This window comes from Bos indicus x Bos taurus, chromosome 1 (genome assembly GCF_003369695.1).
Source record: "Bos indicus x Bos taurus breed Angus x Brahman F1 hybrid chromosome 1, Bos_hybrid_MaternalHap_v2.0, whole genome shotgun sequence".
Taxonomy (NCBI): domain Eukaryota; kingdom Metazoa; phylum Chordata; class Mammalia; order Artiodactyla; family Bovidae; genus Bos; species Bos indicus x Bos taurus.
In genome coordinates this window covers 35,922,262-35,947,830 of record NC_040076.1, presented here as the reverse complement: position 1 = coordinate 35,947,830, position 25,569 = coordinate 35,922,262, and the positions used below count along the sequence as shown (strand labels likewise).

Genomic DNA, 25,569 nt, shown 5'->3' with positions numbered 1-25,569 from the left:
ACAGAGTAGGAACTTCATGTTTGTGGAATGAGTGAACAGCTTGATTTGCACATGAATTTATGAATGCTTTTTACCACAAATGCCATTTCATTCTTAGATGAAACCCACAAACTGTGGTGGTATTTGCTATTATTTTATATGCGTTAGTGGGTCTTTCAAGAACATTGTATACTGAAATTGATTCATTTGGCATTACATGGATTCCGCCTTGTAATATGGAAGAGCAGTTAAAAGCATCATATGTGAACATTTAGAGGTAACAGATGCATAGAAATTCTAATGTTCCTTCCCAAAAATCCAATGCCATACACATGTATGAACTTGTACTAGAAAATGGAAGCACTTATTTATGATAAAATGTTATAAAATGGAAAGGAAAATCAGTGCAGGCTTTGTAAAATCCCCGTTTCAGTGTGAGAACTCAGCAGTCCACCAGCATGGCAAGGTGAATCTGTGCTGCAACATCTCCACACTGTGGCCAAATCTAGAATCATTTACTTTTCTTTGGGAACACAAGCTTTGCAGGTCTTTAGTAAGGGTAATGCACACAAGCATTCATTTAATATTAAATGCAACTAACTTGAATAATTCCTTGAAAATTAATCTCTCAGAATTTTATTAGTACCCCTTAATCATCATGGCTTAATGTCATGCTGGCACAGTTTACTGTGGTTGCTTTTCTAATGGCTCACTCCTCTGTTTTGCATCCTACTCACATCCAAAACCAATTTTTTAAAAAACTCAAATGCATGATTTAGAAAAAATGGAAACGATACTGTATCTCTCTTCCTCTATCCTAGCAGAAGTTTCCTCTATTAACCATTACTCCTTTCCCCCAAATTTCTCTAATACACAATAACCTGAATTCTAACCTTAAGCTTAAATTTTACAGTTACTTCAAAATTTTGTGCCATTACATTGAATATTTAGATCAACTGTTTTCAATATATATTCACTTCAAAGTGCTTTGTGTACACCTCTCTTTTTCTAGTATTGAGTGAGAAGTAAAAAGAGATTTCCTAAATGAAGGGAAAAGGGAGAAAAATCTATCTAAATTTCCCAATTCTGCCTGGTCAGACTTTTGTGATGACAAAAAAATTGAGTTGATGTGAACTCTCAAAGAACTTGGCACTTGATAATGAATTCTACTACTTTGCTTCAAAAATATTAATCTACAAAATCTCTTGATTGACTTGTCCATTAATACTTTTACTATGTAATAGAGAAAAGGCATTTTGTTACCTAAAATCATTCTGCATTTTTACTTCATCCAACACTGACAACTTCTATATTAGATTCTATAGATGGTACACTAAAGATTTTTCCCAAGTAAGTTCCTCCTCAGTTCAGTTCAGTTGCTCAGTCATGTCCGACTCGTTGCAACCTCATGAACCACAGCACACCAGGCCCCATGTCCATCATCAACTCCCAGAGACCACCCAAACTCATGTCCACTGAGTCGGTGCTGCCATCCAACCATCTCATCCTCTGTGGTCCCCTTCTCCTCCCGCCCTCAATCATTCCCATAATCAGGGTCTTTTCAAATGAGTTAACTCATCACATCAGGTGGCCAAAGTATTGGAGTTTCAGCTTCAACATCAGTCCTTCCATGAACACCCAAGGGTTGGATCTCCTTGCAGTCCAAGGGACTCTCAAGAGTCTTCTCCAACACCACAGTTCAAAAGCATCAATTCTTCGGCACTCAGCTTTCTTCTCAGTCCAACTCTCACATCCATACATGACCAATGGAAAAACCATAGCCTTGACTAGACGGACCTTTGTTGGCAAAATAATGTTTCTGCTTTTGAATATGCTATCTAGGTTGGTCATAACTTTCCTTCCAAGGAGTAAGCATCTTTAAATTTCATGGCTGCAATCACCATCTGCAGTGATTTTGGAGCCAAAAAAAATAAAGTCTGACACTGTTTCCCCATCTATTTTCCATGAAGTGATGGGACTGGATGCCATGACCTTAGTTTGCTGAATGTTGAACTTTAAGCCAACCTTTACAATGTCCTCTTTCACTTTCATCAAGAGGCTCTTTAGTTCTTCTTCAATTTCTGCCATAAGGGTGGTGTCATCTGCATACCTGAGGTTACTGATATTTCTCCCAGCAATCTTGATTACAGCTTATGCTTCATCCAGCCCAGCGTTTCTCCTGATGTACTCTGCATAGAAGTTAAATAAGCAGGGTGACAATATACCGCTTTGACGTACTCCTTTTCCTATTTGGAACCAGTCTATTGTTCCATGTCCAGTTCTAACTGTTGCTTCCTGACCTGCATACAGGTTTCTCAAGAGGCAGGTCAGGTGGTCTGGTATTCCCATCTCTTTCAGAATTTCAGTTTATTGTGATCCACACAGTCAAAGGCTTTGGCATAGTCAATAAAGCAGGAATAGGTGCTTTTCTGGAACTCTCTTGCTTTTTCAACGATCCAGCTGATGTTAGCAATTTGATCTCTGGTTCCTCTACCTTTTCTAAAACCAGCTTGAACATCTGGAAGTTCATGGTTCATGTATTGCTGAAGCCTGGCTTGGAGAATTTTCAGCATTACTTTACTAGCATGTGAGATGAGTGCAATTGTGCGGTAATTTGAGCATTCCTTGGCATTGCCTTTCTTTGGGATTGGAATGAAAACTGACCTTTTCCAATCCTGTGGCCACTGCTGAGTTTTCCAAATTTGCTGACATATTGAGCACAACACTTTCACAGCCTCAACTGGAATTCCATCACCTCCACTAGATTTGTTCGTAGTGATGCTTCCTAAGGCCCACTGGACTTCACATTCCATGATGTCTGGCTCTAGGTGAGTGATCACCCCATTGTGGTTATCTGGGTAATGAAGATCTTTTTTGTATAGTTCTTCTGTGTATTCTTGCCACGTCTTCTTAATATCTTCTGCTTCTCTCAGGTCCATACCATTTTTGTCCTTTATTGAGCCCATGTTTGTGTGAAATGTTCCCTTGGTATCTCTAATTTTCTTCAAGAGATATCTAGTCTTTCCCATTCTGTTGTTCTCCTCTATTTCTTTGCATTGATCACTGAGGAAGGCTTTCTTATCTCTCCTTGCTATTCTTTGGAACTTTGCATTCAAATGGGTATATCTTTCCTTTTCTCCTTTGCTTTTCACTTCTCTTTTTTTCTCAGCTATTTGTAAGGTCTTCTCAGACAGCCATTTTGCATTATTGCATTTCTTTTCCATGGGGATCGTCTTGATCCCTGTCTCCTGTACAATTTCATGAACATCCATCCATAGTTCATCAGGCACTCTGTCTATCAGATCTAGACCCTTAAATCTATTTCTCACTTCCACTGTATAGTCATAATGGATTTGATTTAGGTCATACCTGAGTGGTCCAGTGGTTTTCCCTACTTTCTTCAATTCAGTTTTGAATTTGGCAATAAGGAGTTCATGGTCTGAGACACAGTCAGCTCCAGGTCTTGTTTTTGCTGACTGTATAGAGCTTCTTATATTATAAGAATATAATCAATCTGATTTCAGTGTTGCCCATCTGGTGATGTCCATGTGTAGAGTCTTCTCTTGTGTTGTTGGGAGAGTGTTTGCTATGACCAGTGTGTTCTCTTGGCAGAACTCTAATAGCCTTTACCCTGCTTCATTCTGTACTCCAAGGCCAAATTTGCCTGTTACTCCAGGTGTTTCTTGACTTCCTACTTTTGCATTCCAGTCCCCTATAATGAAAAGGACATCTTTTTTGGGTGTTAGTTGTGAAAGGTCTCATAGGTCTTCATAGAACTGTTCAACTTCAGCTTCTTCAACGGTACTGGTTGGGGCATAGACTTGGATTACGTGATGTTGAATGGTTTGCTTTGGAAATGAACAGAGATCATTCTGTTGTTTTTGAGATTGCATCCAAGTACTGCATTTTGGACTCTTTTGTTGACTATGATGGCTACTTCATTTCTTCTAAGGGATTCCTGCCCACAGTAGTAGATATAATGGTCATCTGAGTTAAATTCACCCATTTCCTTCCATTTTAGTTCACTGATTCCTAGAATGTCGACGTTCACTCTTGCCATCTCCTGTTCGACCACTTCCAATTTGCCTTGATTCATGGACCTAACATTCCAGGTTCCTATGCAATATTGTTCTTTACAGCATTGGATCTTGCTTCTGTCACCAGTCACATCCACAACTGGGTGTTGTTCTTGCTTTGGCTCCATCCCTTCATTCTTTCTGAAGTTATTTCTCCACTGATCTCCAGTAACATATTGGGTATCTATCGACCTGGGGAGTTTCTCTTTCAGTATCCTATCTTTTTCCCTTTTCATAGTCTTCATGGGGTTCTCAGTGCAAGAATACTGAAGTGGTTTGCCGTTCCCTTCTCCAGTGGACCACATTCTATACCTCCTAGAGGGAAGGAACAATGTTTTCACCTCCTTTTGTTTCCTCATAAGCTCCTAACATAATTTGATGTCTATAGTAGGAATCTAATAATATTTAGAATGAGTAAACAGGCAAATAACTATTTAATCATTTTATCAAATGTTGGTCTTTGTATAGCTCTGAATCATACATGATGTGCTAATATGCCATGTGATTTTTACCTAGTTTCTTAATTTTTCTGGGATTTTCATTGCTTATATATCAAATGAAGCAGGTAATTTTCTCCACGGTCTTTTCAAGATTTAGGATGCTATGATGATTCTGAAAGTGAAAATAATAATAATTTATTACATTAATAATTATCAGATCAGATCAGTCACATAGTCGTGTCCGACTCTTTGCGACCCCATGAATCGCAGCACGCCAGGCCTCCCTGTCCATCACCAACTCCCAGAGTTCACTCAGACTCATGTCCACGAGTCAGTGATGCCATCCAGCCATCTCATCCTCTGTCGTCCCCTTCTCCTCCTGCCACCAATCCCTCCCAGCATCACCGTCTTTTCCAATGAGTCAACTCTTTGCATGAGGTGGCCAAAGTACCGGAGTTTCAGCTTTAGCATCATTCCTTCCAAAGAAATCCCAGGGCTGATCTCCTTCAGAATGGACTGGTTGGATCTCCTTGCAGTCCAAGGGACTCGCCAGAGTCTTCTCCTACACCACAGTTCAAAAGCATCAATTCTTTGGCGCTGAGCCTTCTTCACAGTCCAATTCTCACATCCATACATGACCACTGGAAAAACCATAGCCTTGCCTAGACAGACATTTGTTGGCAAAGTAATGTCTCTGCTTTTGAATATGCTATCTAGGTTGGTCATAACTTTCCTTCCAAGGAGTAAGCGTCTTTTAATTTCATGGCTGCAATCACCATCTGCAGTGATTTTGGAGCCCAGAAAAATAAAGTCTGACACTGTTTCCACTGTTTCCCATCTATTTCCCATGAAATGATGGGACCGGATGCCATGATCTTCGTTTTCTGAATGTTGAGCTTTAAGCCAACTTTTTCACTCCCCACTTTCACTTTCATCAAGAGGCTTTTTAGTTCCTCTTCACTTTTTGCCATAAGGGTGGTGTCATCTGCATATCTGAGGTTATTGATATTTCTCCTGGCAATCTTGATTCCAGGTTGTGTTTCTTCCAGTCCAGCGTTTCTCATGATGTACTCTGCATAGAAGTTAAATAAACAGGGTGACAATATACAGCCTTGACGAACTCTGTTTCCTGTTTGGAAGCAGTCTGTTGTTCCATGTCCAGTTCTAACTGTTGCTTCCTGACCTGCATACAAATTTTTCAAGAGGCAGATCAGGTAGTAACAAATATAAATTTTTTAACCACATGCCAAATATTTAGGATTTACTATGATTTTTTCTAGAGAAATACTTGAAGGAGAAAGCTACTGAGAGTCTATAAAAATATGAACTAGACCATACAAATGTTATTGACAAACAATTTGAGTACACAGAACACCAAAGTTATATTTGTGTATCTGAGCAACTGTTTATGTCACATGCTGACAGATTAGTTAAAAAGAAGAACAAAACTAGAACCCATCTAATCCCATTAATCTAATGGATGCAGCTAAAATAGGTAAACATAATAGGTATTATCCCTAAACTTGCTGGCACAAAGTCATTTTTAAAACTTTAGGACTTTAAAACCTTACCTCTGTCCATGGGAAAAGTGAAGCTAGACTGTTGGACTACTCTTCATTTGTCCTGTAACTGTTTCTGGAAACTATTGTTTGGTAAATGCCCTAGAGATGGAGAAATTCCTACAACAATGATAAATAGTAAGGGAAGAAAAAAAAAATCAAAGACTTGGAATTAAATTACATAATTAATTAAAATAACATTAGAAATGAATTAAAACTAAGTCATAATCAGAACTTCATTAGAGTTTTTAAACATTTTTAGCCTTTCTTTTAAAACCATTCTCTCAGTAGGCACTGGTGACCTATGAATCTTTAAATTCAGTTCTATCTCCTTTACCTTGCTTTAGCATCATGTTATGACCACTTACTTAGTCCCTTTCTTAGCACTGCTTATGCACCTATTCCTGGTTCTCTTTCAGCATACTAAAAACAGTCATTCCAGAAGATTCTATCCCACCAATATTTTCTTGTTTCCTTTGGATTCTGTTTCTTTTAATATCATATTGACTAGATACATGGTTCTCAGCTGTCTTTTTGGTATCTCTATAAGGAATAGATAAAATTCAGTGTGCTTAAAACTGAACTTTCTTTTCAAAATCAGCACATCCTCCTGATATTTCTGTTAATGACATTGCAGTTATCTGTGAATTTTACATATTATCCCACACTCCATACTCAGACTCTGAATATTTTCATTCCTATCTCAATATTCTTTCTCACACCCATCTTTTCTTCCCCACTTCCAGTGCCAGCCTCCTAGTTACAAGTACCTCTCCTTCATCTCTTGCCGGGAATGTTGCAGTGGTTTCTTAAGTATGCTTCATGTATCAGACTGATCATTTTTACAACACAAGTCTTGATTTATTTCATACAATTTTAGTGTTTCTAAAAGCACACACCAAATCTTTTAATGTCCTGCTGAAAAAGCCATATATATCTTTCCAATGTAGGTAAAAAAAATTGAAAACTCTAATGGTCAAAGCTTTTCCTGAGCTTCCTAAATAACATTTCCTCCTGTTTTCTACCTGTCTCCACATTCAGATGGAACTGAACCACCCTCAGTTCTCTTCGTTTGCACCTAATTTCAGGGCAGAAACTCATGGTGTTGCCTCTGGTGCCCTCTTCACCTCCATCCCAGCCTTTCATCCTTTTGCTTCTTCAGACAGCTTGTTACTTTCCTTGATTCCCTCCAGTCAAATTTGATATACTCACCCAACCCAACTCTTATAGTCCTTAAAAAACACATATTTTTAAACTATTTAAATATATAAAAAGATATACAGAAGAATGGGGTTTCTCGGGTAGCTCAGTTATATAGAATCTGCCTGCCAGTGCAAGAGATGTGGACTCAAACTCTGGGTTGGGAAGATCCCCTAGAGAAGGAAATGGCAACCTACTCCGGTATTCTTGCCTAAAAAATTCCATGGATAGAGGAGCCTGGTGGTCTATAGTTTATTCTATAGTTTAATTACAATATATTGTTTTACTTATTCTATTTTATTAGCTACTGTTGTTACTCTCTTACTGTGCCTAATTTATAAATTAACTTTATCATAGATATTTATGTATAGAAAAAAACATAGGATTTGCTACTGTCCACTGGGGGTTAGAAAAAGGAAGAGAGTTCCAGAAAAACATCTATTTCTGCTTTGTTGACTATGCCAAAGCCTTTGACTGTGTGGATCACAATAAACTGTGGAAAATTCTGAAAGAGATGGGAATACCAGACCACCTGACCTGCCTCTTGAGAAACCTATATGCAGGTCAGGAAGCAACAGTTACAACTGGACATGGAACAACAGACTGGTTCCAAATAGGAAAAGGAGTTCATCAAGGCTGTATATTGTCACCCTGCTTATTTAACATTCATATGCAGAGTACATCATGAGAAACGCTGGGCTGGAAGAAGCACAAGCTGGAATCAAGATTGCCAGGAGAAATATCAATAACCTCAGATATGCAGATGACACCACCCTTATGGCAGAAAGAGAAGAGGAACTAAAAAGCCTCTTGATGAAAGTGAAAGAGGAGAGTGAAAAAGTTGGCTTAAAGCTCAACATTCAGAAAACGAAGATCATGGCATCTGGTCCCATCACTTCATGGGAAATAGATGGGGAAACAGTGGAAACAGTGTCAGACTTTATTTTTCTGGGCTCCAAAATCACTGCAGATGGTGACTGCAGCCATGAAATTAAAAGACGCTTACTCCTTGGAAGGAAAGTTATGACCAACCTAGATAGCATATTCAAAAGCAGAGACATTACTTTGCCAACAAATGTCTGTCTAGTCAAGGCTATGGTTTTCCCAGTGGTCATGTATGGATGTGAGAGTTGGACTGTGAAGAAAGCTGAGTGCTGAAGAATTGATGCTTTTGAACTGTGGTGTTGGAGAAGATCTTGAGAGTCTCTGGACTGCACAGAGATCCAACCAGTCCATTCTAAAGGAGATCAGTCCTGGGTGTTCTTTGGAAGGAATGATGCTAAAGCTGAAACTCCAATACTTTGGCCACCTCATGCGAAGAGTTGACTCACTGGAAAAGACTCTGGGATGCTGGGAGGGATTGAGGGCAGGAGGAGAAGGGGCCGACAGAGGATGAGATGGCTGGAGGGCATCACGGATTCAATGGACATGAGTTTGGGTGAACTCTGGGAGTTGGTGATGGACAGGGAGGCCTGGCGTGCTGCAGTTCATGGCGTAGTAAAGAGTTGAACATGACTGAGCAACTGAACTGAACTGAACTGAACTGGGGATTAGTGGAATGAATCCCCTTTCGATAAAGGAGGACTACTGTATTTGCTGAAGTATTTAAGGAAGGGTGAAATAATATATCTGGGATCTGCTTTATAAAAGAGAAAGAACTTTTAACAACTATAGTTGCAGGCACATTAAATGAGCTATCTAGGGATACAGTGATTTCCATCTTACCAAATATGGTCTAAGAAATTTGGGTGCTGTAGAAAGAATGTCTGCATTACTTTTTAGAGAGGAATAGATAATCTCTACGATCTCTTCAGACTCTCAACCATATAATTATATGATGAAATGCATTACTTTTATCAAATGTGATTTTAATTAAAGATATTTAAATTTCCAAGAATAATTTCTGATTGAAATCACAAGTAATATAAAAACATAAACAAATATCTATTCATATATAAATGATAGACATGAGTAATGTCATTAACTAAAAGTCTGTTTATATATCATAATTATGATATTAGAAATACAGTTTGCAAATTATTAAACCAAACCCTTACATATAATCACGATAATCACCATGGAGGATTTTGCATAAATAATCATCTCCCAATACCAGAGGCACTATATAATATATCTGCATGACAAACTATTGAAGAATATATCCCACATTCATGAAACACAGTAAAATTTAATTGTCAAATATAAAATAAATGTAATTGAAGAGCTGAGAGTATTCACAAATGTCAGCTTTATGATTCAAGGACATAGCCCCCTTTGAAGAACATAGAACAGAGACTGCATTTACCATGAAGCACAGAAGACATCTAGATCTGTGATGATGGTTGGATTTTACTTCTCTTTCTAATGTCAATTGATTATGAATGGTGCCTGGAAAAATGCAATGAAGAATGCGTGACCCTCTTTGAGCTCAGTGGGAAAAAAATGGGAAGACTGATGACTGGTGTTCACTACAGTTTGGGGATATAGGAGGGTGGATGAGTTCAGTATTTGCCAATCCTGTAGTAGACCATTAAACATTGACTCACCACAAATCTTTTTCCTCCCACCTCTACCACTTTGACTAGCTATAAAATCTTTCACTAATATTTAAATTGTTACCCATTTTTTCAGAATACATCCTATTCCAGCAGAGTACTAGTTATTTTGAATGGGCAGAATCCTTTTTTTTTTTTTTAAATCTTGAGTGTGCATAAAACAGGGTGGCATGCCAGACTTCTTTTCAGCAGATACCCTTCATCTATCAGCAATATAACAGAAAACATTAATTTGGAAAAGAGAAACCAGAATGATGTGGATAATCATAGTACCTCCCCCCACCCCCCCAAAAAAAAAATTGCTGGTTCAATGTCCCTCCTTCTGTCTGGGTCCCATGCTGTCCCTAGACTCTTCCTGAATAGTGATTAAAGCTTTCCCTTGTTGCAGCATCACTGCAGCTGTTAAGTTCCACTGTTGGCATCTGCCCCAGTACCCTCTCTGGTTCTTGCACATTTTGTGATTTTGATTTCTACTTTATATTTTTATTCTTATTCTTTTACTGTTAATTGTAGTTATAACCATTTTAATTTTTTCTTGTTAATGTCAGTTAAAAATCTCTGAACTTTTAATAGTTGATTTACAGTATCGTGTAGTTTCAGCTATTACACCAAAGAGATTCAGTTATATTTGGTTTTCATATTATTTTACATTTTAGGTTATTTCAAGCTTTGAATATGTTGTAAATCTTTCTTGGTTATCTGTTTTATACATATATATTGTTCTTATTATTGCCATACTCCGAATTTATCCTGCATCCCCTTCCCCTTTGGTAGCCATAAATTTATCTTCTATGAGTCTGTTTCTGTTTTGCTTTTACAAAGTTTATTGATTAGGTTTAAAATCTATGTGCTGGCTTATTTAAATGATCTTCAATCCTTTTTAAAAAATTTATTGGAGTATAGTTGATTTAAAGTGTTGTGTTTCAATTCTTTTATGTATTTGCCCATCCCATTGTGATTTTTCCCTTTCCTGTAGATTTTTGCTCCTTTTCTACTTAGAGATCTTTAATATGTCTTTTAGCGTAGATTTAGTATTGATGAATTCTTTCAGTTTTTGCTCATCTGAGAAATTATCTCTTTCTGTTCTAAATTATAATCTTACTGGGTAGAGTATCCTAGGTTGCAGGTTCTCCCTTTTCAGAACTTTGAATATGCCATGCCACTCTCTTCTGGCCTGCAGAGTTTCTGCAGAGAAATCTGCTAATAGCCTTATGCAGGTTCCCTTGTAAATAATTCTTTATTTCTCTCTTGCTGCCTTTAGAATCTTCTTTTTGTTTCACTTCTGTCATTTTAACTACAGTAAGTTTGGTGTGGGTCTGTTTGGTGTCACCTTGTTTGGGGCCCTCTGTGCCTCCTGTACTTTAATATATTTCCTTCTTTAGGTTGGGAAGTTTTCAGCCATAATTTCTTCAAATACATTTTCAATCCTCTTTTCTTTGTCTTCTCCTGATACCCATATTTTGGATAGATTTGCAAGCTTTATAAAAACCCATGAATCACGTATGTTGCTTTCCTTCTCTTTCATTTGTCTTCCTGTCTGATATTTTGAGTGGTTGGTTTCCATTATTCTGTCTTCTGGATCACCTGTTCATTCCTCTGTGTCATTTAGTCTGCTATTCATTGCTTCTAAATTGGTTTTTATCTTGGTAGTTCAATTTTCTAATTTTCATCAGTTCATCTTCATAGTTTCTATTTCCTTGTCACAATGATCTGCACTTCTATCAGTAATCTTTCTTAATTTTTTTTTAACATTTTTATCACCTCATTTTTGAACTTGGAGTGTAGTTGACTGGTGAGGTCTGTTTCATTATTTGTTCTTTCAAGGGATTTCAGTTGTTCTTTCAATTGGCAGTAGGCTCTTCTGCCTTTTCATTTTATTTAAATTTCTCTGTCTTTATGAATTTAGAAGAAACAGTTATCTATTTTGGTCTTGAAGGAGTGTTTTTATGTGGGAGCACCTCTGTATTGCTGTGTGTCCAATATTTTCGATTTGGGGGCTGATTTTGGTATGGATGTCAGCCATCTCTTTCCTCGGATTATGCTGGATATTGTCGCCTTGATGGGTGACTAGTGTTGCAGTGTGTAGAACCCAAGCTGGATGTGAGTTCAGGCTTCATCTTTGCTCCAAGGTGTCACCACCCTGTCCAGGGCAAAGTCCACTCTTGTTGGAGTAGAAGCCCTGTGGGTGGGTTGGATTAAACTTGCCCTTGAGTGCATGCCCTGCCAGAAAGAAGGTGATTGGTGAAGCAAGTCACAGCAGACCTAGGCACCACCTGTAGAGGCATTGGCAGTTCCACCCAGAAGCAGCATAAGGTTTCATCCCTTTCTCTGTTGTGTTCATCCCAGGTCCAGTGCAAGGCTATGGTGTAGATTAGGCTGAGTGTCAGGGTGTTGTGCCTGCAGCAATTGAGGTGGCTATCCTGCTAGTGGCTAGACTCTGGAGTGCCACTGTGTAGACTCCTTCCAGAACCTGTCTGCTCCAGAGCTAGGGTAAGTTGCAGAGTGATGTGGGTGGAGCCAGGGTACTCTCTCTGGGAAATGAATCTCTGTGTTCCCCTGCCCAGGGGCTGTCAGGCTGAGATTCAGTGCTTATTTGCAGCTCATTCTTGTGACACTGCTGTGGCTCCACTCAGGCCCTTCAGTCTGCTTCTATGGAACTAGACAGAGTGCTCTCTCTGCCTGAGACTTAGTGCTTAGCCACTGCGTGTTCTATGGTGCCACCCATTGCATGCATTGACAACCGTCGGCCTGGCCTAGCCTGCCACCCCCATGTACATGCTGACCATGGTCTCCAGGGTTCCTCTTGGATCACACCCTAGATGCCACTGTCTCTCTTTGTAGCTAGATTGAACTCTGCCCTGATCTAGCACCAGCCTGTGGTATGGAATGAGCAGAGCTGAGGTATTTGGCTTTTCAGACTGAGAAATGTGGTGAGGTGGCAGCCACCAGTACAAGGCTCTTTCTGCTGACTTAGCAAGCCAGCACATGCACACTCCTCACAAGTAGAGTCTAGGGTTGTCCAGACCTCTGTCTGTCTCAGCAGATTTCTCAGCAGGCAAAGAAAGGGCTTTGTTTCTCCATAGGGTACCCTATTACTGGGATGCCTAGATTGTGAGTCTACATGCCCCCTTCTCTGGGCAAGGAGCCACCCACGGAGACCACCTCTTCCTTAGCAATCCCTCCCAGAGGTGCAAGTCCCAACCTAAGGCCTTTTTTTTTTTTTTTTGTCCTGCCCAGTTACATGGAGATATTTCTTGCAACTGTGGTATGTGGTAGATCTGCCAGTTTCTAGTTAGTTTTCTGTGAGAAATTGTTGCACAGGTAAATGTACTTTTAATGTGTTCATAGGGAGAGGTGAGCTCTGTCTGCCATCTTAGTGACAGTTTTTTGTCTCTTTTGTTCACTGCTCTTGCATTCACCACCAAGAATAGTGCTTAGATCATAGTAGGCAAAGAATAAATTCTTTGTGAATAAATGCTTTAATAGATGATTAAGCTAACAACACTGCATTCAAGTGGGCATGTTGTGATTGGTTTAATTTCACATTTGGAGAGATGCCTTACTATGAACAAGGTTCTGTATAACAGATTTGGGTCAAGTTATGTGAACTAGACCTAAGATAAAATTCAGATTAAGATATATTTAACATCTTATTGCTATCAATTATTAATAATTATTAGAGTTAATTATGGAGAAGATAGTGGCACCCCACTCCAGTACTCTTGCCTGGAAAATCCCATGGACAGGGGGGCCTGGCAGGCTGCAGTCCGTAGGGTCGCAAAGAGTCGGACACGAATGAGCAACTTCACCTTCACTTTTCACTTTCATGCATTGGAGAAGGAAATGGCAACCCACTCCAGTGTTCTTGTCTGGAGAATCCCAGGGACGGGGGAGCCTGATGGGCTGCCGTCTATGGGGTCGCACAGAGTCGGACACGACTGAAGTGACTTAGCAGCAGCAGCAGAGTTAATTATGTTTCTTTCCATTCCCAAATCACCACTGAATTCTAGATATACACTGCCTTATATTTATACCATTGCTTTAATTTTCTAAATTGCTTCTCTACTCCAGTTGTTAATACTGTGTTTTAATCTATTTTACAAACTGCTGCCAAATTAATCTTTCTACAGAGCACTATGACAATCATGCCCCAGAAATTGACTGTGGCATCTTGGTGCCTAATGCAAAGTCTCTCAAACTGGCCCTAACCCACTTCTACAGACTTTCCTTCTACTACTTCTATGTCATCACCTTGTGCTCCCACCACCTAGCCTTTGTGAGTGTCACCAATTCACATATAAAGATGATCCTCTACATCAGAAACAGGCAACCATTTTGTGTTTAAAAAAAAATCAGATAACAAATACTTTAGGCTTTGCAAATCATACAGTCTCTGTTACAACTACTCAGCTCTGCCCTGTAGATACAAAATGAGCCCAACAGTAAGGGAATAAACATAGATGTGCTCCAGGAATATATGAATTTCACACAATAGTCATGCATTACCAAATTTTATTTTTAAAACCATTTAAAAATAGTAAAGCCATCTTAGCTCGATGTATTATACAAAACAGATGTTGAGTGAACTTTGACTCCGGGGCCAATTTGCCACCCTTTGTTCTACATGGGTGTAAATCCTGCTCTTCATTTACAGTTCAGTCTATTCTGTGAGTGCTTCCAAATTGTTAGTACCAACTGTGCCATCTTCTCCCTATCAAACTTTCTTCTGTTTATATAACAAAAATGACCATATTCTGTACTTCTGTGTAACCCCACCAGCACATTTTGTCAATACTAGACACTCAGCATTTGCTGTTTTCTGTCACTACTGATAATAACTTTGATGAACATTAGTTATATCACATTTAACCGTACCTTATAAAAAGAAAAATTAAAGACCTGCTATTTTTTAAAAATGTTTTTGTATTAGCTTATTTCTTTCATCCTAAGATATTTCCTCAGCCCCTCCACATACTCTATTATTTAACATTTCTGACATTAGATTTTTCTTAACTCTATACATCCATTGAGTGTGATGCCAGGCTTTGGCACCAAAAAGTAATTGAATCAGTGGTGCAGCTTACAATCAATGGACTCTTCAGTTCAGTTCAGTTGCTCAGTGGTGTCCGACTCTTTGTGACCCCATGAACTGCAGCACGCCAGGCCTCCCTGTCCATCACCAACTCCCAGAGTTCACTCAAACTCACATCCATTGAGTTGGTGATGCCATCCAGCCATCTCACCCTCTGTCATCCCGCCATCTCATCCTCTGTCATCCCCTTCTCCTCCTGCCCCCAATCCCTCCCAGCATCAGAGTCTTTTCCAATGAGTCAATTCTTTACATGAGGTGGCCAAAGTACTGGAGTTTCAGCTTTAGCATTATTCCTTCCAAAGAACACCCAGGACTGATCTCCTTTAGAATGGACTGGTTGGATCTCCTTGCAGTCCAAGGGACTCGCCAGAGTCTTCTCCAACACCACAGTTCAAAAGCATCAATTCTTGGGCACTCAACTTTCTCCACAGTCCAACTCTCACATCCATACATGACCACTGGAAAAACCATAGCCTTGACTAGACAGACCTTTGTTGGCCAAGTAACGTCTCTGCTTTTGAATATGCTATCTAGGTTGGTCATAACTTTCCTTCCAAGGAGTAAGTGTCTTTTAATTTCATGGCTGCAATCACCATCTGCAGTGATTTTGGAGCCCCCCAAAATAAAGTCTGACACTGTTTTCATTGTTTCCCCATCTATTTCCCATGAAGTGATGGGACCAGATACCATGATCTTCGTTTTCTGAATGTTGAGCTTTAAGCCAACTTTTTCACTCTCCTCTTTCACTTTCATCAGAGGCTTTTTAGTTCCTCTTCACTTTCTGCCAGGACACTTCGATTCTAATCAGAAAAAGGAAAAATAATTCTTCTACAAATTTTTCTTTTGATTTTGAGCTTAGCAGACCACAGCTTCCTAGATCTAGGAATATGGTTTTGATTTGAAATATTCTATACAGCACTCAGATTTTGTCCTATTTTTAGTTTCAGAAAATACTACCATAATCTAAAGCACAAATTTAAGTGATTTTTCTCCCAAATATCTGAGTCTATGAAATAAAAGTCAAGTAGAAATGATATGAGTCCTGCCCTTCAAACTTGTTTGCCTGCATATCCCCTGAAAGAATGCTTGTAAAATTTACTCCCTCACAAATTTTGAGTTGACATCTGAAATATTATATTATTAAATAGCTGAAAAGAAGTAATTTATATTTTTAAATAAGTGTTAATTTTTAAAAATCTATCCAACTTAATTGTTTTTCTACCGAGCAGTATCTAAACATTTACAGACTTTTACACCTAGAAATTTTACTTGCACTCCTTTAATTTGTACTTTATTTCCCCGCTTTCTTTTATTGAACATTGATTTACAATGTTTCAGGTGTCAGCAATCAGCTATATATAAATACTCTTTTTCGGATTACTTTCCAGTATAGGTTATTAAATACTGAATATAGCTCCCTCTGCTATACAGTAGGTCCTTGTGGTTTATCTGCTTTATATATAATAGTGTGTATCTGTTCATCCAGGCCTGGTATGCTGCAGTCCGTGGGTTGCAGAGTCAGACACAACTGGGCAACTGAACACCTGTTCATCCAAAATCCCTCATTTATCCCTACATCCCTTTCACCTTTGTAACTATAAGTTTGTTTTCTATGTCTGTGAGTCTACATCTATTTTGTAAATCTTTTGTATCATATTTTAGATTCTGCATATAAGTGATCTCACATGTTACTTATGTTTATCTGACTTAATTGACTTAGTATGATAATTTCTAGGTTCATCCATGTTGCTGCAGATGTCATTATTTCATTCTTTTTATGGCTGAGTAATATTTCATTGCATATGTATTAATTTGTATTCCAGTTGTCACATAGAATTTTATCTTAATATATTTTATTTTTTAAAAACGTATTAATCACTGTATAACGCTTCTATGCAGGAAAAAAATCACAATTTTTAAAAATTTTACTATGTTTAAAGTGTTAAACATGTCTTCTGGTTATTATAATTTTTAGTTTTATATAATTGACCAAAATTCTGTAACTAATTCACACACTTCACTGAAAACCCATGATTTAATGAAGTAGGTTATTTCTTATATAAATCAGTTTGTCATCAGTTTTGTCTTTTAAATAAGCATGAGAAAGTACGCTCACACTAATAAGTAGAGAGGAATGAAATTATAATAGTTGAGACATTTTCTAAGAGTTGTACATTTTAGTGTATATAAACTTTAGATCAAAAGGCAAAAAACGTGATTTATTGCCAAGATTCATTTTAATAAATGATCAGATGTTAGATCATCATCTGATGATATTTTTCTTTAATTGTGTTGAAACCAAATTAATTTTAATGAAAGCTTAGCAACCACCTGACTTGCAAAGCTTTTGTTGAATGATAATTGTAGTGATTCCCTTTCCCTACACCAGTTAATTAAAAATTTTGATTTTAAAATTTGAGGTTTTGATACCACAGAGCAATGCACTACAGTGAGGCACAGGAGCGGTAAGAGTAACTGTAAAAGGAAGGTTGGAAAAAAGGAAATGGCATAGTGCCTAGACCACAGGCCTGGTCCAGTTAGTATAGGGAGAGGGCCGGTACTGAAGTTTAGGAAATTGGTTGCCTTAAGACCCTTTGCTGCTGCTAAGTCGCTTCAGTCGTGTCCGACTCTGTGCAACCCCATAGACGGCAGCCCACCAGGCTACCCCCGTCCCTGGGATTCTCCAGGCAAGAACACTGGAGTGGGTTGCCATTTCCTTCTCCAATGCATGAAAGTGAAAAGTGAAAGTGAAGTCGCTCAGCCGTGTCCGACTCTTAGCGACCCCAAGGACCGCAGCCTACCAGGCTCCTCCGTCCATGGGATTTTCTAGGCAAAAGTACTAGACTGGGGTGCCATTGCCTTCTCCGTAAGACCCTTTATATCAGTTTAAATTTTTGGAGTCTTCAGGTACTCTCAGAAGTACATTCTCCTGTTGGAAGTCCACTAGTACACAGCCCATTCTATGACAGACATAGAATACTCAGAGAAAAGCCTTGGCCACAAGATGTCACTAAAATTCCATGTTCTACTTTAAGATGTTATTACAAGCTTCTTTACTTCAAAATAATCAACAGCAACATTTGAGTTTTAAACAAGAGGGGGATAAAGTATTCTTAATGCCTTCTTAATTTCAAAGAAAAAAATGTGATGGGGAAAGAAAGGATGATGAAGACAAGCAAGATAGTTTTTGCAGTATTATGCTATCTGAGCCTATACTAATTTGTTTCTAGCAAAATGTAATCCAATAAACTTTAAATGGAATTAAAATTTAGTAAAGTAGGGTACTCTTAAAATGGAACATCTTGTAAAAATAAGTATTTTATTAAAACTCCTAGAAAATTAATACATTTTGTGGATGAAAATAAACCTATTCATTTCATCAGATTTACCTTAGAAAATCTGTTTATTCATCTACATAGCTGTGCAGCCCCTAAAACTTTTTATAATGCAAGTCCACTCAGATTTGAAAACTTAGCACTTAGCGATTGCTTAGTTTTTTAAGAGTGATGTATATTTTTAGTACTCACTATGTACTTTAGGTATTTTGAGAACTTGTTTATTGGCATGCTACATTTATTACCAGTAGAAGTTAAGCTAATCACTATGCAAAGTCTAGCAGTTAGGAACAGGCATATTTTAAAGTTACCTGTGTATAGGTCTTGGGACTTTCTCTAACGTGCAAACCCAAGAGTTTCAGAAGACCCAGCTTTATAAGGACTAACTTATAAAATGAAGAAAGATATCACAACAAGCCATCTGAATGTAGTGATATAAATAACATAGATTTGCCTATTTACTAATTATAATGAATGAATATATAATAACTAAAAAACTAAATATAATGAATGAATGCTTTATTTTGGCTAGGAAATAACAAAGAATATGAAAATCATCTGATGAAAATATCCACCGCCATCCATGTATCATGCAAAAACACACCCTTGCTCAACATACATCTAAAAGAATATTCACTGATTAATGATAACATTCTGAAAATGTTGATAATTGTAATTCATAAAATGTGAATGAAAGAAAATAGGATTTTTTTATGTCATCTCTAACTTTTTATTGAAGTATAGTGGATTTACACCATTGTGTTAGTTTCAGTTTTATAGCAAAGTGATTCACATTTGGGATATTTCTTTTGCAGATTATATTTCATTATAGGTATTATAAGGTATTGAGTGTAGTGACCTGTGCTATATAGTAAACCCTTGTTGCTTCTCTAGTTTATGTATAGTAGTTTGTATCTGTTAAACTCATACGCCTAATTCCTTCTTTCTCCCCTCCCTTTCCCCTATGGTAACCAAAAATTTGTTTTCTAAGTCTGGAGTCTCTTTGTGTTTTGTATATAGATTCATTGCCATTATTTTTTAGATCACATATATGAGTTATATCATATAGTATTTGTCTTTTCTCCAATTTATTTCACTAAGCATATTCTTTAAGTTCATCCACATTGCTGTAAACGGGAATAGCTCCTTCATATTCTTAGCTGGGTAATATTCCATCGTGTGTGTATAGAACCACTTCTTCCTGAGTCAGTTGTCTACTGTGGACACTCAGGTTTCCATGTGTTAGATATTGAAATAGTGCTGCTATGAACATTAGGGTGCAAGTATCTTTTTGAATTAGAGTTTTCATATTTTCCAGATACATACCCATGAGCAGGATTACTGGATCGTATGGTAGGTTCTATTTTTAGTTTTAAAGGAACCTCTGACAGTTTTTCACAGTGGCTGCTCCAGTTTAATTCCCATCATGTTAGAGGGTTCCCCTCTACTCCATACCCTCACCAGCATTTATTATTTGAAGACTTTTTGATGATAGTCTTCTGACTGGTGTGAGGTGATACCTCATTGTGGTTTTGAGTTGTATTTCTTCAATAATTAGCAATGTTGAGCATCTCTTCATATGCCTGTTGGCAATCTGTATGTTTTCTTTGGGAAAATGTCTATTTAGGTCTTCTGCATTTTTGACTTGGTTTTTTTTTGATATTGATTTGTATCAGCTGTTTGTATATTTTGGATTTTAACCCCTTGTTGGTAACATCATTTGCCAATATTTACACCCATTTCATAGGTTGTCTTTAGTTTTGTTAATGGTTTTCTTTGCTGTGCAAAAGCTCTTAAATTGGATTAGGTCCCAGTTGTTTATTTTGCTTTTCTTTCTTTATCCTTAAGATCTAAGAAAATATTGCTATGGGTTTACATTAGAGAACGTTTTGCCTATGTTCTGTTTTATGAGTCTTACGGTGTCATGTCTTATAAAGGTCTTTAAGTCATTTTGAGTTTATTTTTGTATATAATATGAGGGAGTGTTCTAACTTCATTGATTTATATGTGGTTGTCCAGCTTTCCCAACATCAACTGCTGAAGAGACTGTCTTTCCTCCATTGCCTGTTCTTTGTCACAGTCTCCTTTGTCATAGATTAACTGACCCAAGGTGTGTGGGTTTGTTTCTGAGCTCTCTAGTTTGTTAAATTTATCTATATTTGTTTTTGTGTCAATACCACACTATTGTTTTAAAAACATTTTATTTTACATAAAAGTAAAGCCAATTAACAATGCGATGATAGTTTCACAGCAAAGGGACTCAGCCATACATATACAAGTATCCATTCTTCTCCAAACTCCCCTCCCATCCCAGGCTGCCACCTAACACTGAGCAGAGTTCCCTGTGCTATGCAGTAGGATCTAGTTGGTTATTTTAAACACAGCAGTATGAACATGTGGATCCCAAACTCCCTAACTGTCTTTCCCCCCCCCCCCCCCCCCATTCTCTCTCCCCTCCCTGGCAACCATAATTTTGTTCTCTTAAGTCTGTGAGTCTGTTTCTGTTTTGTAAATATGTTCATTTTTATCATCTTTTTAGATTCTCCATATAAGGGATATCATATTTCTCCTTCTCTGTCTTACTTCATTCAGCATGACAATCTCTAGGTCCACACATGTAGCTGCAAATGGCATTATTTCATTCTTTTTAATGGCTGAATATTAATGGAATACAATATTCCATTATATATGTATATGTACCACGCCTTCTTTATCCATTCCTCTGGGATGGACATTTAGATTGCTTCCATATCTTGGCTACTGTAAACAGTGCTGCAGTGAACACTGGGGTGCAGGTTTCCTTTTGGATACCTATTTCTTTTCTCTGGGTATATGCCCATGAGTGGTATAGCAGAGTCATATGGTAAAACTTATTTTAGATTTTTCAGGAACCTCTACACCATTCTCCATGGGGGCTGTATCAATTGACATTCCCACCAACAGTATAGTAGGGTTCCTTTCTCTCCACACCCTCTCCAGCATTTATCTGTGGATTTTTTTTTTTTTTTTTTATGATGATAGCCATTTTACCTGGTGTGAGGTGATATCTCATTGTAGTTTTGACTTGAAAGTGAAAGTTGCTCAGTCGTGTCCAACTCTTTGCCACCTCATGGACTATATAGTCGATGGAATTCTCCAGGCCAGAATACTGGAGTGGGTAGCCTCTCCCTTCTCCAGGGAATCTTCCCAACCCAGGGATTGAACCCAGGTATCCTGCATTGCAGGCAGATTCTTTACCAGCTGAGCTACCATGGAAGCCCTAGAATACTGGAGTGGGTAGCCTATCCCTTCTCCAGTGGATCTTCCCAACCCAGGAATCGAACAGGGGGTCTCCTGCATTGCAGGTGGATTCTTTACCAACTGAGCTATCAGAGAAGCAGTTTTGACTTGCATTTCCCTAATAATTCGAAATGTTGACCATTTTTTCGTATGTCTCTTGGCCATCTGTATGTCTTCTTTGGAGAAATGTCTATTTAGGTCTTCTGCCCATTTTTTGACTGGATTGTTTTGATGATATTAAGCCTCATGAGCTGTCTTGATTAATGTTTTTACACTGAGGTCTACAAGGGTTATGCCTCCAGCTTTGTTCTGTCCTTGGGATTGCTTTGGTAATTCTGGGTCCTTTGTGGTTCCACATAAATTTAGGATTTTTTGTTCCAGCTGTGTGAAAAATATGAGTGTTTTGATGAAGATTAAATTTGTAGATTGCTTAGGACAGGATGACCATTTTAACAATATTCTTCCAATCCAAAAGCATAGGATATTTTTCCATTTCTTTGAATCATTTTCAATTTTATCAATGTTTTATAATTTTCAGCATATAGCTCGTTCACATCCTTGTTTAAGTTTATTCCTAGGTTTACTTATTTTTGATGCCATTTTAAACAGGATTGTTCTTTTACTGTTTCTAAAATTTCATTACCACTATAAAGAAATGCAACAGATCTTTGTATCCTGTATCCTTCAACCTTGCTAAATTCATTTGTTACTTCTAATAGATTTTGTATGGAGACTTTAGAGTTCTCTATGTATCATATCTACATATCTCTATATATCACCAGGGCTTCCCTGTGGCTCAGCTGGTAAAGAATCTGCCTGCAATGCAGGAGACCTGGGTTTGATCCCTGGGTCAGGAAGATCCCCTGGAGAAGGGCACGGCAACCCACTTGAGTATTCTTGTCTTGAGAATTCCACAGACAAAGAGCATGATGAGCTACAGTCTGTGGGGCAGCAAAGAGTCGGGACACGACTGAGCGACTCTTTCTCTCACACACACACACGGCATCTGCAAATAGTAACAGTTTTATCCCTTTTGTTGGATTTCTGTCACTAAGATTTCTGATACTATGGGAGTAGGCATCATGAGAAGCTATGTGTAGCCATCCTTGTCTTGTTCCTGAATTTAGTGGGAAGGCTTTTTCACTGTTGAGTATTATGCTGACTGTGGGTTTATCATAAACGGCTTTTATTATGTTGAGCTATATTCCCTCTGTATCCACTTGGGTAAGAATTTTTATCAGGAATAGATGTTGAATTTTGTCAAATGCTTTTCTGACATCTTATTGAGATGATCATGTGATTTTTATCTTTCCTTTTGTTAATATGATGTATCACATTGACTGATTTGTGTATGTTAAACCACCCTATGACACTGGAATGAATCCAACTTGATTATAGTGTATGGTATTTTTTATACACTGTTGGATTGCTAATATTTTGTGGAAGATTTTTGCATCTACAGTTGTTAAAGATATTAGTTTATAATTTTCTATTTTTGTGGTGTTTTGGTATCAAGGTAATGGTGGCCTCATAGAATTAATTTGGGAATACTCCCTCCTCTTCAATTTTTTGGAGTAGTCTTCAGTGAAAACAAGCTCAAATAAAATTTCAGGATCATCACCCAAACAATGAGATCCAAATATCTGAGGAGAACTCACCAGAACACGTGAGGAGTACCAAGAAGCCAGCAGGGCACAGTGGGCCCTTACTGAGCGCCAGTTCCAGGTAGACTCCAGGTGTCCTCTGGTGAATGTCTCTGATATCCAGGCAGCTGCACTAAGCATATGTCAACAAAACAATTGGTCAATCTAAGAAAGAAATGGAAAATTTTGAGCCAAATTTGAGGACTATAACCCAGGAAGAATATCTCACAAAGTTCCAAGAACCATTCTACCCATCAGAAGGCAGTTATACAAGTTTTTTTAGACAGAAAACTGTACATTGAATGATAGGTTATTGACAGTTTACACAATCCAGAGCTAAGCACTCTGTAGCTCCTTACAAGATCAAGAAGGAATGTTATCTTTAAGGAGTTATCTCCTTGATGCTAGGGGAATCTTGCTCTTTATGGTTAAGCAACTATTTCTGCTGATGGGGGAGGTTTGGTTGATGCATAATGTAGATACATAATGCACAGTAGAGAGGAGAGAGGAAGTCAAAGGGCAGAGAAATAAATTTGTTTAAATCCTTGTCTTTCTATAAAATGAATTTTATTTCATAGCCAGCATTTCCACACTTTTCATGAGTCTACACATCTTGAGCCCTTCTATCGGTCCCAGTAGTTCTCCCCAGCATCCAAGGGGGCTTGTCTGCTCTGTGGAGGACCCTATGACTGGGCTGCCCAATCTGTGGCTCAGCCTCCTTGCTCCCCAGGGCGAGGGTCCACCCATGCAGACTATTTCTTCCTTTCACATTCCTTTCAGGGTCTGAGGTCCCAACCTTACTCTTCTTCTTCCATCCTACCAGTATGTGATTTTTCTTAAAGCTTCCATTGTGAAAAAATTCCACAAGTTTCCAATTAGTTTTCCAAGAGAATTGTTCTCTTTGTGGATGTATTTTTGATGTGTTTGTGTGGGAATGTGAGCTCCATTCTCCTATTCCACCATCTTGATCTGAACCCTGAAAATAGGTTCTTTTAAAATTTTTTCACTCTACTACTGAAAATGTTTCAAAGAAGTTTATTTGGATGGAAAGTAAAAGGAGATAGTTAAATTGATCTGACAAACTGCCAGAATATGGATTATAAAAGGATAGAAAATAAGAGCATTGACTAGCTGCCAAAAAATGATGATGATTCTAGTTGTTAGCAAGAAAAGGTGATTACTGTGTTTTTTGTTTTTTGTTTTTTTTTTTAAACAGTATAGTCAAGGCTATGGTTTTTCCAGTGGTCATGTATGGATGTGAGTTGGACTATAAATAAAGCTGAGTGCCGAAGAATTGATGCTTTTGAACTGTGGTGTTGGAAAAGACTTGAGAGTCCCTTGGACTGCAAGGAGATCCAACGAGTCCAATCAGTCATTGGAAGGACTGATGTTGAAGCTGAAACTCCAAGACTTTGGCCACCTGATGTGAAGAGCTGACTCATTTGAAAAGACCCTGATGCTGGAAAGATTGAGGGCAGGAGAAGAAGGGGAGGACAGAGGATGAGATGGTTGGATGGCATCACCGACTCAATGGACATGGGTTTGGGTGGACTCCGGGAATTGGTGATGGACAGGAAGGCCTGGCGTGCTGTGGTTCATGGGGTCATAAAGAGTCAGACACGACTGAGCAACTGAACTGAAAATCAGGTCAGCATAAGCTTTTAGTATACAACTTGTTCTATAAGAATTATATATAAGCAATTTATCCCATAAATCTGTTCTGTATTACCACGTTCATAACAAAGAAGTTTGTCACTGCTTTGGTATTCTAATAGACATGTGAGGCCCCAAACCTCCTGTTTTTATGAATACACATACCAAATTTCTTTTTAGTCATATACTTTCTCTCACAATAATCTTTTTGAGTCATCATAAGAAAAATCTACCTGCAGATAATGTTAAATGGGTTCCCAACCTGTCCTTTGCATGCAGCTCAAGAAAGAACTTTTTCATGTTATGTTGCAATACCCTAATATACCTAATGTTTCTGAATTAAGGCAAGAAAATAAGATGGAGGTTAGGTGGGGATAAAGCTCTATACAACTAAGCCATTTGCAAAACACTTCTGTATTACAATTAACATTATGGACCTGGAGGAATGTCTCTTCAAGAAAGTAGGTCAACAGGTTGAGTATGCCACATGAGCAAGGCACCTAAAATCAAGGAAAGGCCATTTACTGACATTAACAGTGTCCGAAAGAAATACTTTTAAACTCTGCTCTGATCTCAAAACCTCATGTGAACACCTTTCCTCTAAAACAGGAAGTATACAGGAAAAAGTTTTCACCTCATGCCCAGTGTTTGCATTATAAAAATGGTGTAGATTTAAAAGATAAAACTTGGTGTTTTCTTTCCCCTTCAGCATTGGATCAACATCTAGACAGTTCATAGTTGATAATTAACTGTTCTTT

General features: G+C 38.1%; 1 long non-coding RNA gene across 1 annotated transcript; it reads right to left on the bottom strand.

The window, feature by feature from the left end:
- Window positions 1–5,524: 5,524 nt before the first annotated feature.
- On the bottom strand, window positions 5,525–24,412 carry LOC113899809. Its single transcript, XR_003513007.1, has 3 exons — window positions 23,174–24,412; window positions 6,067–6,174; window positions 5,525–5,567 (listed from the first exon to the last, which is right to left on the bottom strand). It is a non-coding gene; the product is annotated as an uncharacterized LOC113899809 (long non-coding RNA).
- Between the last annotated feature and the right edge of the window lie 1,157 nt (window positions 24,413–25,569).